This window comes from Camellia sinensis, chromosome 1 (assembly GCF_055761805.1).
Source record: "Camellia sinensis isolate YWXY chromosome 1, ASM5576180v1, whole genome shotgun sequence".
Taxonomy (NCBI): domain Eukaryota; kingdom Viridiplantae; phylum Streptophyta; class Magnoliopsida; order Ericales; family Theaceae; genus Camellia; species Camellia sinensis.
Window position 1 is genome coordinate 38,166,793 of NC_138961.1, and position 15,798 is coordinate 38,182,590.

The 15,798-nt window shown below is 32.9% G+C and overlaps 2 long non-coding RNA genes across 2 annotated transcripts; both read left to right on the forward strand.

Annotated features, from left to right (window-relative positions):
• Positions 1 to 1,298: 1,298 nt before the first annotated feature.
• Positions 1,299 to 4,732, forward strand: LOC114266016 (uncharacterized). The gene is made up of 2 exons (XR_003630519.2): positions 1,299 to 3,368; positions 4,473 to 4,732. It is a non-coding gene; the product is annotated as an uncharacterized LOC114266016 (long non-coding RNA).
• A 2,678-nt stretch (positions 4,733 to 7,410) lies between these two features.
• LOC114266015 (uncharacterized) lies at positions 7,411 to 10,124 on the forward strand. The gene is made up of 2 exons (XR_003630518.2): positions 7,411 to 9,381; positions 9,798 to 10,124. It is a non-coding gene; the product is annotated as an uncharacterized LOC114266015 (long non-coding RNA).
• Positions 10,125 to 15,798: the final 5,674 nt, after the last annotated feature.

The following is a 15,798-nucleotide window of genomic DNA, read 5'->3' on the forward strand; positions in this document are numbered from 1 at the left end:
GCTTCGGGCGGCCCATGGGACGCGAGTCAATTTTACACTCTTATCAATGTGAATGTTAACATGTCAATGTGAATATTCACATTGTTAACAGGCCGGGCTGGGCCCACCCTGGGCCGCCCACGGGCCGTGGGCTAGTTTCGGGTAGCCACGAGGCGCGGGCTAATTTTATACTCTTTTCAATGTGAATGTTAACATGTCAATGTGAATATTTACATTATCAACAGGTCGGGCCGGGCCCGCCCAGGGCTGCTCATGAGTCGCGGGCGGCTTTCGGGCCGGCCACAGGGCGCGGGCTAATTTTACACTCCTATCAATGTGAATGTTAACATGTTAATGTGAATATTCACATTGTCAACGGGGCGGGCCGGGCCCGACCAAGGTCGGGGCTTCGGGCTGCCCACAGGTCACGGACCAATTTTGCACTATTGTCAATGTTAATGTTAATGTTAATATGTCAATGTGAATATTCACATTGTGAACGGGCCTACCCGGGCCCGCCCCGGGCAGCGGGCTGGTTTCGGGCCGCCCACGGGCCACAGGCCAATTTTACACTCCTATCAATGTGAATGTTAACTTGTCAATGTGAATATTCATATTATCAACGGGCCAGGCCGGGCTGGGCCTATTTTTTTGGCCTGTGGGCCGGCCCGGCCCGACTCGAATTTTTCCGGGCACCCACGAGGATCGACATGGGCCGGGCCCTTTCACATTGACGATATGAACATTTACATTGACGGTGTGAACATTCACATTAAGGGTATTTTGGTAATTATGTCACCCATAAGACTTATTGAAACATAAGAAAATAATATGAATTAAATGGAACATAAGTAGATGAAAAGGGTATTTTGGTCTTCTTATCTCAAATTGGACCTAATGGAATAGTCAAAAAGAATATGGGTTGGATGGAATAAAACTCTTAGAAAATGGATTTATCAAAAAAGCTCCCTAAAAATAAATAAAGACAACTCGAAGCCTGTATATTTTAATTTTAAGAATTATTTGATAAGTGTTAAAAAATATACTAATATAACTCTAAGCCAAACAACGCCTTAAAGACAACTCAATAATGCTTGTGCAGATGGCAACGACATTGACAACAATGACTCTCCGACAAACATAGACTTGAAGGCCCACTAGTTTTGTTGTTTCTGTACCATGTCACATGGAGTGTCCATAAATTATATCATATCTATATATATATATATATATATATTTGGAGCGCTTAAATTTATTATTTTTTTATTATATTATTTTATTTTAAATAATTTATTAATGGTGACTTATATATTGAGGAATTTTTTTTTTATAATTATAACAATATTCTTGGTCAATTATAAAAGAAATTTTTTCATAATTACGTAAATATTCTTAGTCAATTATGAAATATAAATCTTTTATTTTTGAACAAATTACAAATACAATCATAAGATTTGTTTAAAATATGATTTGGTCCTATAATACTAGAAATTACAACTATCGTTTATTATAAATTTTAATTTAATACAATACTTAGGAATTGTTTTATTCTCTTATGTAATAATAAATTATCAAAATTATTTATTAAAAAATATTTCTCATATCATTAAAAACTGTTATTTGACTTAATAATTTATTTATTAACAAAATTATTAACTGAAAAATATTTTTCATATTATTAAAAATTGTTGATTTACTTATTAATAAAATTAGTTATTTGTTATGCAAGTATGATTTATGTATTAATAAAATTAGTTATTTGTATATATATGTATTTTCTTCTACATCTTTATTAGTTTAGTGAATTATCTTAGTAGTTTTTTTAGATGAGAGAATTATCTTAATATTTGTTTTATATTTATTTGTTGAGAAAAGTTACACACCATAATTTTTTTATTTTATTTATTTATTTTTTTATAAATTCGAAAGAAATGTTAAAAACTCATAAATTCATCTAAAATGATATAGTAATAGAATTGGAGTCTATATTATTAGGTGTATAACAAATCAAAAAATGATACATATCATACCCACATAATTCTATCATATATCTAATGATTATTCTATTCAATTTCATAGAACAATATTTTAATTTTTAAAAAATTATCAAAATACAAAATTTAAACATATTGTAATAATAGCTTGTGTGTGGCATGCTTAATTTTTTTTTAAAAAGTCATATCAATATGTTTGTTTTTATTTACATATAAAATTCTACACAAATTGAATTTCAATTATAATAACTAATTTTAGATGTACTCTATTTGAGAAATATTTATTTTCCATATATTTTTCATCATGTATTTAGTTTTGTCGTTGTGAGATTTCCTTTATATAGTTGATATTTTAATTTAATTATTATGATATTTGAAAAAAAAACTTATGTCAATATACAAATAAATAAATAAATATGACAAAATGTGCTTAATTATATGTATAGTATGGATCAAATTAATTTTCTTTTATATTTTATATATATTTTTATCTTATTTTGATGTCTTCATATTAATTTATAGGAAAAATTACTCATAAATCTATTTGGAAAAATGTTAGTCCATTTAGTCCTACATGTTTTTTTATAAACCAAATAGTCATTTTTATTTGTAATATGTATTATTGGTTAGATTTAGTAATATTTGAGTTTACTTGTTTGCCCCTTATTGTGATTATGTTTTTGATGTTTTTTTGTATAGCGATCCCGGTCTTCCCTCCGTTGTTTAGTGTATTCCCGACTCGGTTCCGTGAATGATTGTTGTTGTCAGTGTCGCGTTTCTGTCCTTTAATATTTGTATTTGAGTTTTGGGATGTGTTGGGCAGTTTTGAAACAGGTTGGTTGTGTTAGAAACAAATAGCTTCTACCCGGATTTTGGCCTCCCCGATCGAGCGGGACTTTTCAAGCTCGAGCGGGCCCTTTTGCAATTACTCCTCCGCTCGAGCGGGCAGTCTGACACTCGAGCGGGATTCTTCAGCCTTCAGTATTTTTTTTTCGAAGGTTTGCAAAATCTGGAAGTGTACTTTCGACGCTCGAGCGTCCGTTTTCACGCTCAAGCGGGTGTCTGTGTCTGACGCTCGAGCGGGGCGTTCCACGCTCGAGCGGACTGTGTGTATTTCAGTCCGAGAAGAAGCCATTTTGAATCACTTTTTCGACTCTCTCTCTCTCTCTAAAGCGTTCCAAAACCCTAGGTTGAGAGCTTCTCACTCTAGAATACTCTCTCTCTCTCTCTCTCTACATTTTGATCTTGATTTAGTGTGACCCAATCCTTGTGCTTTCATTAAAGTGTTGGAGCTTCTCATGACCTCCATATTCCATCCGAATAGAAGTTGATTTCGCTACTTTTGCAGTCACCACTTACTTGGTTCGTCTTCTCCTTTGAGCTCCGAAATTTGAGGTATGGATAACCTATTCCTTTCCATGAGTTTTAACATAAATGTTATGTATTTTGTATAAATGGTGTTATTTGGAAGTTTTGGAAAGTTTAGACTTTGAAATTGAAATTTATAAAATAGGGGTTTTCCATTTTTGGGGTTCCAAGTGTATGAGTGGTCCCTAAAGTGATGTTATTGTGTATGATTGATGGCATTTGGCGTTGGGTGCAATATTTGAGAAAATGGGGAAGTAGCCCTAATTTAATGTGATTGATTAATTTGTATAATTAATTTGGAAGATATGGAAATGTGAAATTGAGTTGAAAATCATGAAATGGGAAGTTATGAGATTGAATGGTGGAGTTGGATTGATTAATCACTCACCTTTGAAGTTGTAGATAATTTATCTGTTTGATAATTTATTATCTGTTTAGAAATAATTATTTTGGGCTATCGGTGAAGGATAGTCTTGATTGTTGTAGACACTGCATGCTGATTAGGGAAAACTAAAACTAATTGACTGAGTTATGTCATTGAATATGACGGGTGGGTTAATACATCGAATATGTGTATTGATTGATCATTATATATGATGAAGTGTTTAAATACATTGCATATGTATATTTGTGTGGGAGGAAATAGGGGATGTACTCCATCGATTGGGAGGAGATAGGGGATGTACTCCAATGTGTGGGAGGAGATAGGGGATGTACTCCATTGTTTGGGAGGAGATATGGAGTATACTCCATTGATAATTAAGTTGGTCGGAGTGTCCAGGGTGAAGGTCTCGAAACCTTATATGCATCTGAATGATGTTGATATTGGAAGTATTTTAATATGAGTTGTAGTCTCATGTGAATTGTGTGTATGAGAAGTAATTTAATATGAGTTGTAGTCTCATTTAAATTGTTTGACTAAATAACGAGTCATGTCTATGAATTGAATTGGATAAATAAAGGGAAGTGGAATGAAACACGAATGTAAATGTCATTGAACTGGGAAATGTTGTGAATTGGTTTACAAGTGTTAACCATTTATCAAATGCTAACGTTTTAGTTATTTTTCACGTTTGGTTTAGCGTATCTCTACTGGGCTTTGGCTCACCTTATATGGGACATCATTTTCAGGTACATGTGTTGTGCCGCCTCCAAGGTCTAAACTTGGAAGATTCTTGGGAGTTGAAGACTCTTTTGGTTGTTTTGTTATTTTTGGTGTTACATGTAAATTCAAGCCAATGACTTAATGTGTTTAGAGTTAGAACTCTCCTTTTTATAACCAAGTGTTGGCTTGAAAAGTTGTAAGCCCGTAGAACATTTATTTTTGTTGTCAACATGTAATACTTTTGTAATGAATACTCTGATAAATGAATATATGTTTATTTCGCTTATGTCTATGGATGCCAAGAATGATTGATTTATATGTTTTATTTTGAGGGCGTTACATTTTGGGATTAAGTGTATGTGGATAAGATATGATTTAACATTTTCATTTTTTTTGGGATCTTGCGGAGTGATTATGGGGATTTTTGATGTTACCTACTTGGTGTTACATTATTGATGTTAAATCATTTGCGTTTTCTTGGGGAGGTGTGTAGGTTGTAACATTCCCATTTACCTACAAAACATCATCCCAAAGCGGCATTGTCATACCATTAAGCCTCCCACTAACAATCTATAATATTAGTACCAAACACCAACCACATAACATAAAATTGACATAGTTCGACAATCCCTCGACAATTAACAGCCTGTAACGCCCTCAAAATAATACATATAAACCAATCATTCAAGACATCCATAGACATAAAAGAATAAAACATATTTTCATTCATCAGAGTATTTAGTTCAAAAGTATTACATGTTGACAACAAAAGTAAATGCCCTACAGGCTTATAACTTTCCAAGCCAACACTTGGTTACAAAAAAATAGAGAGTTTTAAATCTAAACACACTAAGCCATGGGCTTGAATTTACATGTAACACCAAAAATAACAAAACAACCAAAAGAGTCTTCAACCCCCAAAACCTTCCAAGCTAAGGCCTTGGAGGCGGCATATCACCTGTACCTGAAAGTGATGTCTCAAATAGGGTGAGCCAACGCCCAGTAGAGATATGCTAAACATAATATGAACGATAACTAAAACATTAGCTTTTGATAAATGTGTAACTCATATAAACAGACGTACATCTCTTTCATAACCAATCCATATTCACAGATATTTATAAGTATATCAATCATTTTTTCGTTTCATTATCCAAACCAATTCATAGCTATGGTTCTCTATTCATCCAGACAGTTTATAATGAGGCTACAACTCATGTTAACAATACTTCGATCATGATCAATTAAAATGAGCCTACAACTCATATCATTAACATTTCCATACATCAATTCTAAATGAGGCTACAACTCATATTAATAATACTTCAACACTTCAATTCATCTACGTTATGCAAACATAATCAAAATTTCGGGACTTTCACCCTGGACACTCCGGCCAACTTAGTTATCAATGGAATCCATCCCCTATCTCCTCCAAAATCGGTTTAGGAGTACATCCCATATCTCCTCCCAAACCATGGAGTACATCCCCTATCTCCTCCCAAACAATATACATATACAATGTATTTAAACACTTATCATATACAATGATCAAGCAAAGCACATATTCAATGTGTTGTTCCATCCGTCATATTCAATGACATACTCAACTGATTAGTTTTAATTTACCTAAACAACATGTAGTGTCTACAACAATCAAGACTATCCTCCACCGATAGCCCAAAATAATTATTTCTAAACAGATAATAAATTATCAAACAGATAAATTATCAACATTTTCATAGGTGAGTGATTAATCAATCCAACTACACCATTCCATCTCATAATTTTCCAATTTTATTATTTCCAAACCAATTTCACATTCTCATAATTAATTTCATTAATTACACCAATGACCTGATTAAACCCAACTAAAGCATTTTCCCAATTTTTCTCAACATTGACCCAAAAGTCCAAATATCATCAATAACCTCATTTTAAGACCCATATACACATGTATAGTTCAAAAGGAACAAAACCCCTCTTTATACTTTTCAAGTTTTGAAACCCTAACACCCCAAAATCTCCAACTTCAACATTAAATCAAAATGATTACGTGTTTATGTCAAAGGCCATAAATATGAGTAGTTATCCCTACCTCAAGTGAAGAGACTCAAAGGAGATGATGAACAAACTCGAAAATGCTCCAAACCCAATGTTTTTCGGATCAAAGCGAAGCCCACACCAAGCTCTACCTTTTCTTCAAAGAGACTAGGGTTGAGACACCCAAGAACCAAGTGTTTTTCTAGAGAGAAGGTGTATGTAGAGAGAGAAGCTCTCAAAATAGGGTTTAGAAATGCTAGAGAGAGAGATAAAGTCAAAAAAGTGATCTAAAAAGCTTCTTCTCGGACTGATATACATCACAGTCCGCTCGAGCATGGAACGCCTCGCTCGAGCGTCAGACACAGACTTCCGCTCGAGCGTGAAAAGCGCTGCTCGAGTGTGGAATGCACACTTCTAGAAGTTCTGCAGACGAAGGCCCCCGCTCGAGCGTGAAAATGGATGCTTAAGCGTCCGATGTCCTGCAGGAAAAAATACTGGAGGCTGAATAATCCCGCTTGAGTGTCAAACTGCCCGCTCGAGCGGAGGAACAAATGCAAAAGGGCTCGCTCGAGCGTGAAAAGCCACACTCGAGCGTAAAGGCCAAAATCTAGGCAGAAGCTATTTGTTTCTAAACACAACTAACCTATTTCAAACCTGCCCAGCACATCCCAAAACTCAAATATAAAGAATTAAAAGACGAAAATACGATACGGACAACTACAATCATCCACGGAACCGAGTCCGGAATACAATAAACAATGAAGGAAAAACTGGGATCGCTCCCCTTAAAGAATTTCATCCCCGAAATTAGATAAGTAAGTTTCAAAATTATGATCTTTTCCAATTCTCAACACATTATAATTCAACATTATAACTTCCGATGCGATGTGAAATCATTACAACTTCCGACGCGATGTGAAATCATTACAACTTCCCGCCCCATCGTATCTGACATTCATTTAATGTGATTTGAATACTATCACTCCGTATGCTTTGAATCGAAAGGCTCTTCTCTCATTTCTTTGGTATTCTTCACATCAACCTTTCTTCTTCAAGACTTCTGCAATTTTGATTCCGCTTCCCACTGTTCATCTTCTTCTTTAACCTGTAAGTTCCCTCTTCTCTTCCTCTGCGCTCATTCCAGTCCCTGTGTCTTATTTAGTACACATTTTGTTTTTATTCCGTCATTAATGGCAAAACATTTGAAAGCAAAGTCTCTTTGAGGAACGAGTCACAACATTGTCATTTTTCAATCCTAGACGACGTCCAACTATCACTTGTTGCAGGCACCGCAGTTGATATGGAGAGGGCTGATACGAACACCATTATCTTCTCTCTTCTATTAATCGCTGAGGGTGGGGTCCATTTCCCCCTCCATTCTCTTCTTAGGACCGTTCTACGTTATTGGGGGTTAATCCCTTCCGAGCCTAACGTGAACTTTTTCTGAATAATTATGTATATAGTAGAATTGAACCAGTGGTTAAGACTTAACCTAGGAATCCCAGCTATTCGGCACTATTACATTATGGCAAAGTCAACCGGTCGGTAAGGTCGTTATTTCCTGAGAGCCAAGAATGTAGATCACCACTTGGTGACTATGCTTGCCAGCTTTGGTAAAAGAGTTGATGATGTCATGATGTAGCTCGACTTTTCGCGCTCCTTTCGAAAGACGAACAGCCCTACAGTATCGGACTCCCGCGGTTCTGAATCTGATCTCACAAGTGCAATGTGAAATAGATAAACATCAAAGAGTCCAAATCGGACAAATCTTTTGGAAAGTCGATTTTGAATCAAATTGCTGAAAATAAACTGCTTTGCCAGATACAGAGTTGCCACATAAATATTTTTGAGAAATTTAGAAAATCCATGTGTCCATCATCACCAAGATTGTTTCGGCTCGGGAGCTTAGGTACGAGAGGGGAAGGTCATGAATTGAGCACCTCCGCTCGCCCGATCAAAGATCGGCCTCTACTAATCATGATGTGATTCTTATTTACATTATATGCTCTTGTTCCAATTATTAGGTTAACCTTACTATGTGATGCGCACAAGTATAGACTAATTTGCGAAAATTAGAATATTTGATTTCATGTTTTGTTTGAAAAAAGTTTTGAATATGTACCACTTGAAAAAGTGATCGCATATGAACAATACTCAAATTATTCCAATTCAAGCAACTAGCCTTCATCCACAGGCATTCAAACAGTTTATCATTTAAGCATTTAGCCTCATAGTAGACATGCTTTGACATGACAACATTCACACTCATGCAATCATGCTAAAGCAAAATAAAAGCTCACATAGTACTCCAAGCCAAAAAGATAAAAGAGTTAGAAAAAATGCATGATCCTAACTATGCAATATGACTAATGTAACGCACACGATATGCAATTACTGCGGTCTAAGCACTTATTTAAAGAAGTATTAACTAACAATGCAAGTTGGAATGATACGCCAAGCTTAATGCATGCAAGACAATGGATGCAAGGCATGGGAGATACTAAACAAAACATGATGCCCTAAACTAAGCATCATAAGCAAGTAAATAAAAGGGAGAAAAACGTGGAGTTGGAAAATATACACATCATTACAATTGTACCCTCGTGTAGGAGGGTCCGAATAAACTAACTAACTAAGCTAATTACTACGAATTAATTTAATTATTACAAACCAAATAAAATAACTAACTAAGCTAATTATTACAAAACTAATTAATTAACTATAACTATTCTATGAAACTAACTAATTAATTACACTAATTAATTAATTATAAATTAAAATTGACTAATTAATTACTTAGCTACTATCCCCATAACTGGCACCGGTATCAACCCAGCAAGGAGTCTTGGTGCTGCAATCGTCTTCAACAAGGACCGCGCTTGGGATGACCACGTAAGTAAATCATTCATTTAGGTCTCGTTTGTTTAGAGTTATAAGGAGAGGATTGGGTTTGATAATGAGGAGGGGATTGAGAATGAGGTATTTGTTTTGAGAGATAGGGAGGGGACTAGTAATCCCTTGGGACTAGTAAGGAGGAGGAATGAGGATTGATAAGGAGGAGGTAGAGATGGTATTAGAAAAATAGTGAGAGGATTAGAAATTTTTTTTATTATTTTTATTTTTTATATATTGAGAATTTTTTTTAAATATTTATGTTTAATATTAATTCCCTCATTATCAATTCTCTCACTATCAATTTTTTTTATTCTATTTCTCAAAACAAATAGGGTCCACACATGTACAAATAATAAAGCATTGAGAGACGTTGATTAATGTTTTGCTAATTTTTGTTTGGTTGTGATTGACAGTGGATTTTCTGGGTGGGCCCATTCATCGGTGCAGCACTCGCAGCTTTGTACCACCAAGTCGTGCCAACCCTTTCAAGTCCACGTGATGATCATGTTTGGATCCACCATATGATGCTTTTATTTGTGGCCATTCATTCTCTGTTGTTTTGTTTTTGGGTGTGTATGTAATGAATTTCTTAGAAAATGCATTATATATCTATGTAATATAATCCAAAAAAGAGGGGATGATGGTTGATGGGGCCCAATCAGAAGGTGGAGATGGGGTGTCTGGATCATTGCATTTTGTGTGGAAAAATGTTTGACAGCACTAAAATAATTTCTGCCATAGTCGCTGAAGTCTTCTCCTTCTTTCCACTAATTCAACCAGGAACCCGAAGAAAAATGATATAGACTATTAATTAGTGGTTGCATTAGTAAGGTGACAGTAGGTTTCATTCATTGCCACATATATTTTGTGTCTTAGGAATTATTTGGGGTATCATAAATAAGTATATTTTTTATTTTTTTGAACTAAAAAATTGAGGAAGAAAATATAGATGTTTAAGTTAATTTTTTTGACTTTTTATGAAAAAATGTGTAATAAAAAATTGTAAAAATTGGTTTGTAAGAGAAAATTAGAATTGGGAGTTGTGCAGCCGTAATTGTTGACTTTTGGTAAATAGTATTAACTTTTTAATTTTTTGAGTAACTTTTTAGCTTTTTGACTTATTCTGGACTTGTCAAACTTGGCCTTAGTTTTTTTTTTATTTTTTACTTATTATATCATTAATAATGGTGTCAATGATAAAAATTTAGTAATTTATAACATTATTGGAAACTAGAAATAAAGAAAGAAAGCAACAACAAAGCTTTGACAGTAGCTAGCTCCATGCCTCGTCAGAAAAGTAATTTTTATAACAAAGAGGCCAGCTACCACAGCAGTGATATGAGTATGAATAACCAGAAAAGTACAAATTTTTAGAGCAAAGAGGCCAGCTAGCTAGCACAGTAGTGATGTGAATAATGGCCTGAAAGCCTATCTATAGTCTGGGTGTTCGGCTACGCCTAAGTTAGGAATTTTTTTTTTTTATTATTTTTTTAAAAAAAGAAAAATCTCTTAATCCAAATCTGCCCGGCCCGACTTGGAGATAAAGGTATTGTCACGTGATACCACAAAAGTATTTTAATTAATAAAAAAAAATGAGACTTATAATTTTATATTATGTGATTAAAAAATAATAGAAACATGATATATTGTCATTGGTAAGTAGTACGCCACGTGACGTCCAATAACACCAAATATTTTTTTCAGTTTTTGAAACTAAAGAGTGTGTTTGGTTTTTGTTTTGAGATAAATTTTTAAATTTTTTTTTTTTTGCAGAGAGAGTTTAAAATTTTTTTTGGTTTGTTTAGTTGTATATTTTGAAAATAGTTTGAGAGTTTGGAATGATTTGATATTTTATTGTAATTTGAGTAGATGTGTGTAAGAGAAAAAAAATGATTAAGAAGGAAAGAGAAGAGAGAAAAAGTGACTGATTGATATATACAAAAAAGGAAGTGATTTTGAAAAAAAAAAAATTTAAAAATTTAAACCAAACAAATTTTTTTTTAAAAAAAGTAAAAATTATATCATGAGATACAAATCAAACAAATCCAAAATCCCTCCCAAGCTAGCCTTAAAATCTTGCTAGTACAATCTCGAACTTGCCCAACAAACTCATATAAACAATTATAAATATTATAAAACTGAAAAATGATAATTTTGTGAGTAAATTACGCTGATGTCCTTATATTTTATCTTTCGTTTTATTTTGATTTTTACATTTTTAATTGATTTAATTTTGATCCTTAATTTTAAATTTTACGTCAATTTGATCAAATTAATAATATCATCAGTGTTTTTTAAGAAAAATTATCACTAAATTAGTTAAGGTTTACTTACTGAGTTAGATAAATTCATAATTTTGAGACACATGACACTTATGTACATATTTTTTATTAAAAAATATTAAGAGTTGTAATACATTTGACTAAATTGAGACAAAGTTAAAAATTTAAAATCAAAATCGTGCTAATTAAAATTACACCTTAATATTTAGTCATTACATCTTAAATATTAACTTAAATAAATACATTTTTCATTTTAAGTATATCTTTTTAGGATAAAGCTTGGGAGCTCGAATTCCCTCCCCCCCGAATCCCCCGAAAATGGAAACAGAGAGAGAGGGAGAAAGAGAGAGGAGATGAGAGAGGGAAACAGAGAGAGAGAGAGAGAGAGAGAGGGAGAGAAGCTCCGCCGTCGCAGCAGCTCGGCCGATCGTCGGCCGATCGCAGCTCTCCGTCGCAGCTCGGCTTAGCGTCGGCCGATCGCAGCTCGTCGCAGCAGCTCTCCGCCGCGCCTTCGCCCCTGGTTGATGGCCCCTTCAGTCCAGTGCTTCTCCTTCCTTCTCTCCTTCCTCTTTTTCTTCTTCCTTCCTTCCTTCCTTCTTTGTCTTCTTCGTTTCTGATTCAACCCAAAAAAAAGAGGCAAAAACGACGTCGTTTTTGCCTTTAGGGGGATTTGGGGGGACTGGTTTCGAGCTACGTAGCATTACTCATCTTTTTATTTAAAAAAAGTAAAATTTAGTAAATTATATATATACACATATTAATATGTACATATGTACATACGAGAAAAATTTAAAGAGTATGTATCGTATGTACCTTATAACTAAAAAAAGTGACTTAACTTCATACTTTAAAGTCATAACTGCAAAAAAAAAAAAAAGTCATAACCAAATAATACATGAGATATAACCAAAGATCTTATGAGTCATAACAAAAATAAGATCAGAACTAAAGAAAAAAAATTAATCATTACTGAAAAAGAAATTTGTATAACTTAAAAGTACAATATAAGTTAAGAATACATATGATAAGAAGTATTTATAGTAAAATTTTACATGTACATAATATATATTAATAATCACGCTAGGGCGAGTAGGAAGAAACATTTCCAAATCCAATCCATCTACGAAAAACTTTAAAAAATAATTCTGATCCAATTTAATGAGTTTAAATATCAATCTTAAGACTTTAAAAGAAGTATTAAAATTGACAAACACTTATAGAGAAATTATTTAATACTCTAACAACAAATTTAGTTTGTTTGGTTTGAATTTTTAGGATTCACTTTTTAGAAAATTGAAATTTTTTATTTTTCGTATATATATATTTTTTGTTTTCACTATATTTTTTTTAATATTCTAAGCAATTTTTTAAAATTTTTAGATACACCTAACATAAATATACTTAAAAAGTATAATATTTGTAAAAAAAATCTTTAAAAAATTCACTAATTACCAAAAATATAAATAAAAAAAAAATTCAGTACACTTTTCGTATTCTTATGTATCTTGTTAGACATATTTGATTTTGATAATTTGTTTTTGTTTTGATTATGTTTTTCATTATTTGAAAGAATTAATTTGATTGGCATATCTCAAATTATTCATATTAATCTATCCTATCAATAATGTTATTTTTGAAGATCAAAATGAAATTCAACCTTGCCTGATATAAGTTCCTTAAATCATCTTTAGATTAATTGATTATTTGATGCTCTAATTTTGTTTTTTTTTGTTTTTTTGAGTTCAAAATGAAGCTTGATAAATCAGCCCAAAAATAACAACAAATCAACCCAAAAATGACAGCAAAACAGCCCAAAGCAGCAACGTAACAGCAGCAGCTCAAAGCTGCAGCAAAAGAAGAGCAGCCAACTGAGGGGGCGGTCGATTGGTCGGTTGACTGATCGGACGACTAGGCGATTAACTGGTCAGGCCAATTTTCAGCAAACTTTTGCTTCTCTGCGGAGACATCCGGGTGGACATTCGAGAGGACATTGGGCGGATGACCGGTGGGTAATTTCAGCTCTGCTTCGCTCCGGTTGTCAAACCAGTAGTATACTCGGCAACCGTGACAGTCATCCTTGATGACCGGGACTTGACCGGACATCCGGGAGGACGTCCGGGCAGACGACCACCAAGAACAAAACTTCATCTGGAACATCTGGGTGGACGACCACTCTGTATTGTAACGGCTTTTTTTCAAATGTTCTTGTCATTAATCAGACCCATCTTTCAACATCTAATCATGTATGGGAAATGCAAGTTTGAGTAGAGTAGAGTAGATTTAACCAAAATCTCACTCAATTTTCTCAACACAAGCAATAGACAACCGTCGATGAATTTCTCTTTAATAAATAGAAGTGCTCCTGCTGAAGAAAGATAGCAACAACACAAGTAAGAAAATATTTTTGATCTTTCATCAATCTCATTCTCTCTGATCATTTGAGAAGTTCTTTATCTGGTTTTCATTTTTCTCTCAGAAATTATACATTGAGTCTTATAGCTTTGAGCCCATTTACTTGTATGAGGTTTACTAATACACATACAGAGCTTCAACATTTTATATCTATCTTTGAGAAATTATCCTTGTAGCTTTCTTTGAAAACAAAAGTGCCTTTATTAAATCTTGTAAGAGTGGTATATTCAGTGTTCTTGATTCCTTGAGAGTGATTGAGAATTACTTAAAAAGTGCAGGGTTTAGGACTTGGAAAGTCTATGTAAAATCTGTGGAGGTTTGCTCCATTTTGTAAAGAGATTGCTAGTACTCTTGTAAAGCTAGAAGATAGTGAAAATCTCAAGTGAAACTTGAGGAGTGGATGTAGGCTTGGTTGAAACTGAATAACTATAAATTTGTTTGTTTCTTTTTCCATAATCTCTTTACTTAACTGATATAACTATTTACTGTTACTAGCTGCTTACATTGTTAAAGTTGTTCATTGTGATTAATCATTAATTGCTATTCATCAATTTATCCTTAGTTAATCATTTGTCGTACTAGTTATTTTTATTGGGGTATTATTAATTTTTATTTATAGAAATCCAATTCACCCTCTCTTGGATTGCCTTTTGGATAATATACTTATTAATTTTTTAAAATATTTGTTTACAAATATAATTAGTTTTTAAATACATCTAAGTAAGGTGCATTTAAAAAATAAAAAAAATTACTTAAAATTTTAGAAATATTCATTGAAAATAAAGAAACACAAAAAAATAAAAAAATTAAATTTAAAAAAATTAAATCTAAAAAAATTAAAATCAAACACACTAAATAATATTTTAAAATAATAATGATTTGTCTAAATTGTAGGACCTACTAATTTTATATTAAAATTTTAAAAGACAATTAATTAAATGTCAATGTTCAATAATTTACCTACTATGTTTTTGACAAACATAGAAATTAAATAATTTCTCGTCCATGTTGATAGTTCTACTTTGGCCCGGTTTGGTAGAGCTGTGGAAAAGTGATTATAGATTATACCTTAACAGATTATAACTTACAGCTGTAAACATAAGCTGGTAACCTGTTTGGTGCAGCTGTGGAATTATGGATTTAAGCAGCAGAGTAGTGTTTCATAAGTAAGCTGTAAAATAGCTTTTGCTGTATAATTGTCATTTTTGCCCTTATGAAAATAAAAATTGTAATTTTGTCATTTTCTTCACTTTAAATTTTGAAAAAGTTATTTCATTAACGGAAGTTAATATAATTAGTACCTAATTTGATACATTTTTTCGTTACCTCGATTTTTTTTTTTTAAATTTTAATATTGAGTTCACAAGAGAAGCCTAGCCCTTACTCATAATTTCTTTTGTTATATCTCATATTGTATTTAATTATGATATATATATATATATATATATATATTTAATTATAAGACATATATGGTTCATACATAGCGTTTCCTTTTCTTATTTATACTTTAGAACCTGAATGCTATTTGATCAAATTGGATAAACTTGTGATGAGAGCAAAATTAGTAAATAAAATAAAATAGAGAAACAACTAGAGGACATTAAAATGGATAATTGCCAGAAAAATCATCAAAACTTTTTTCCTTTTTAAAGGTAACAATAAAAGAACAAAACTTTGAGGCATAGCCTCAACAATTCATATAGGAACACGAAAACAATAC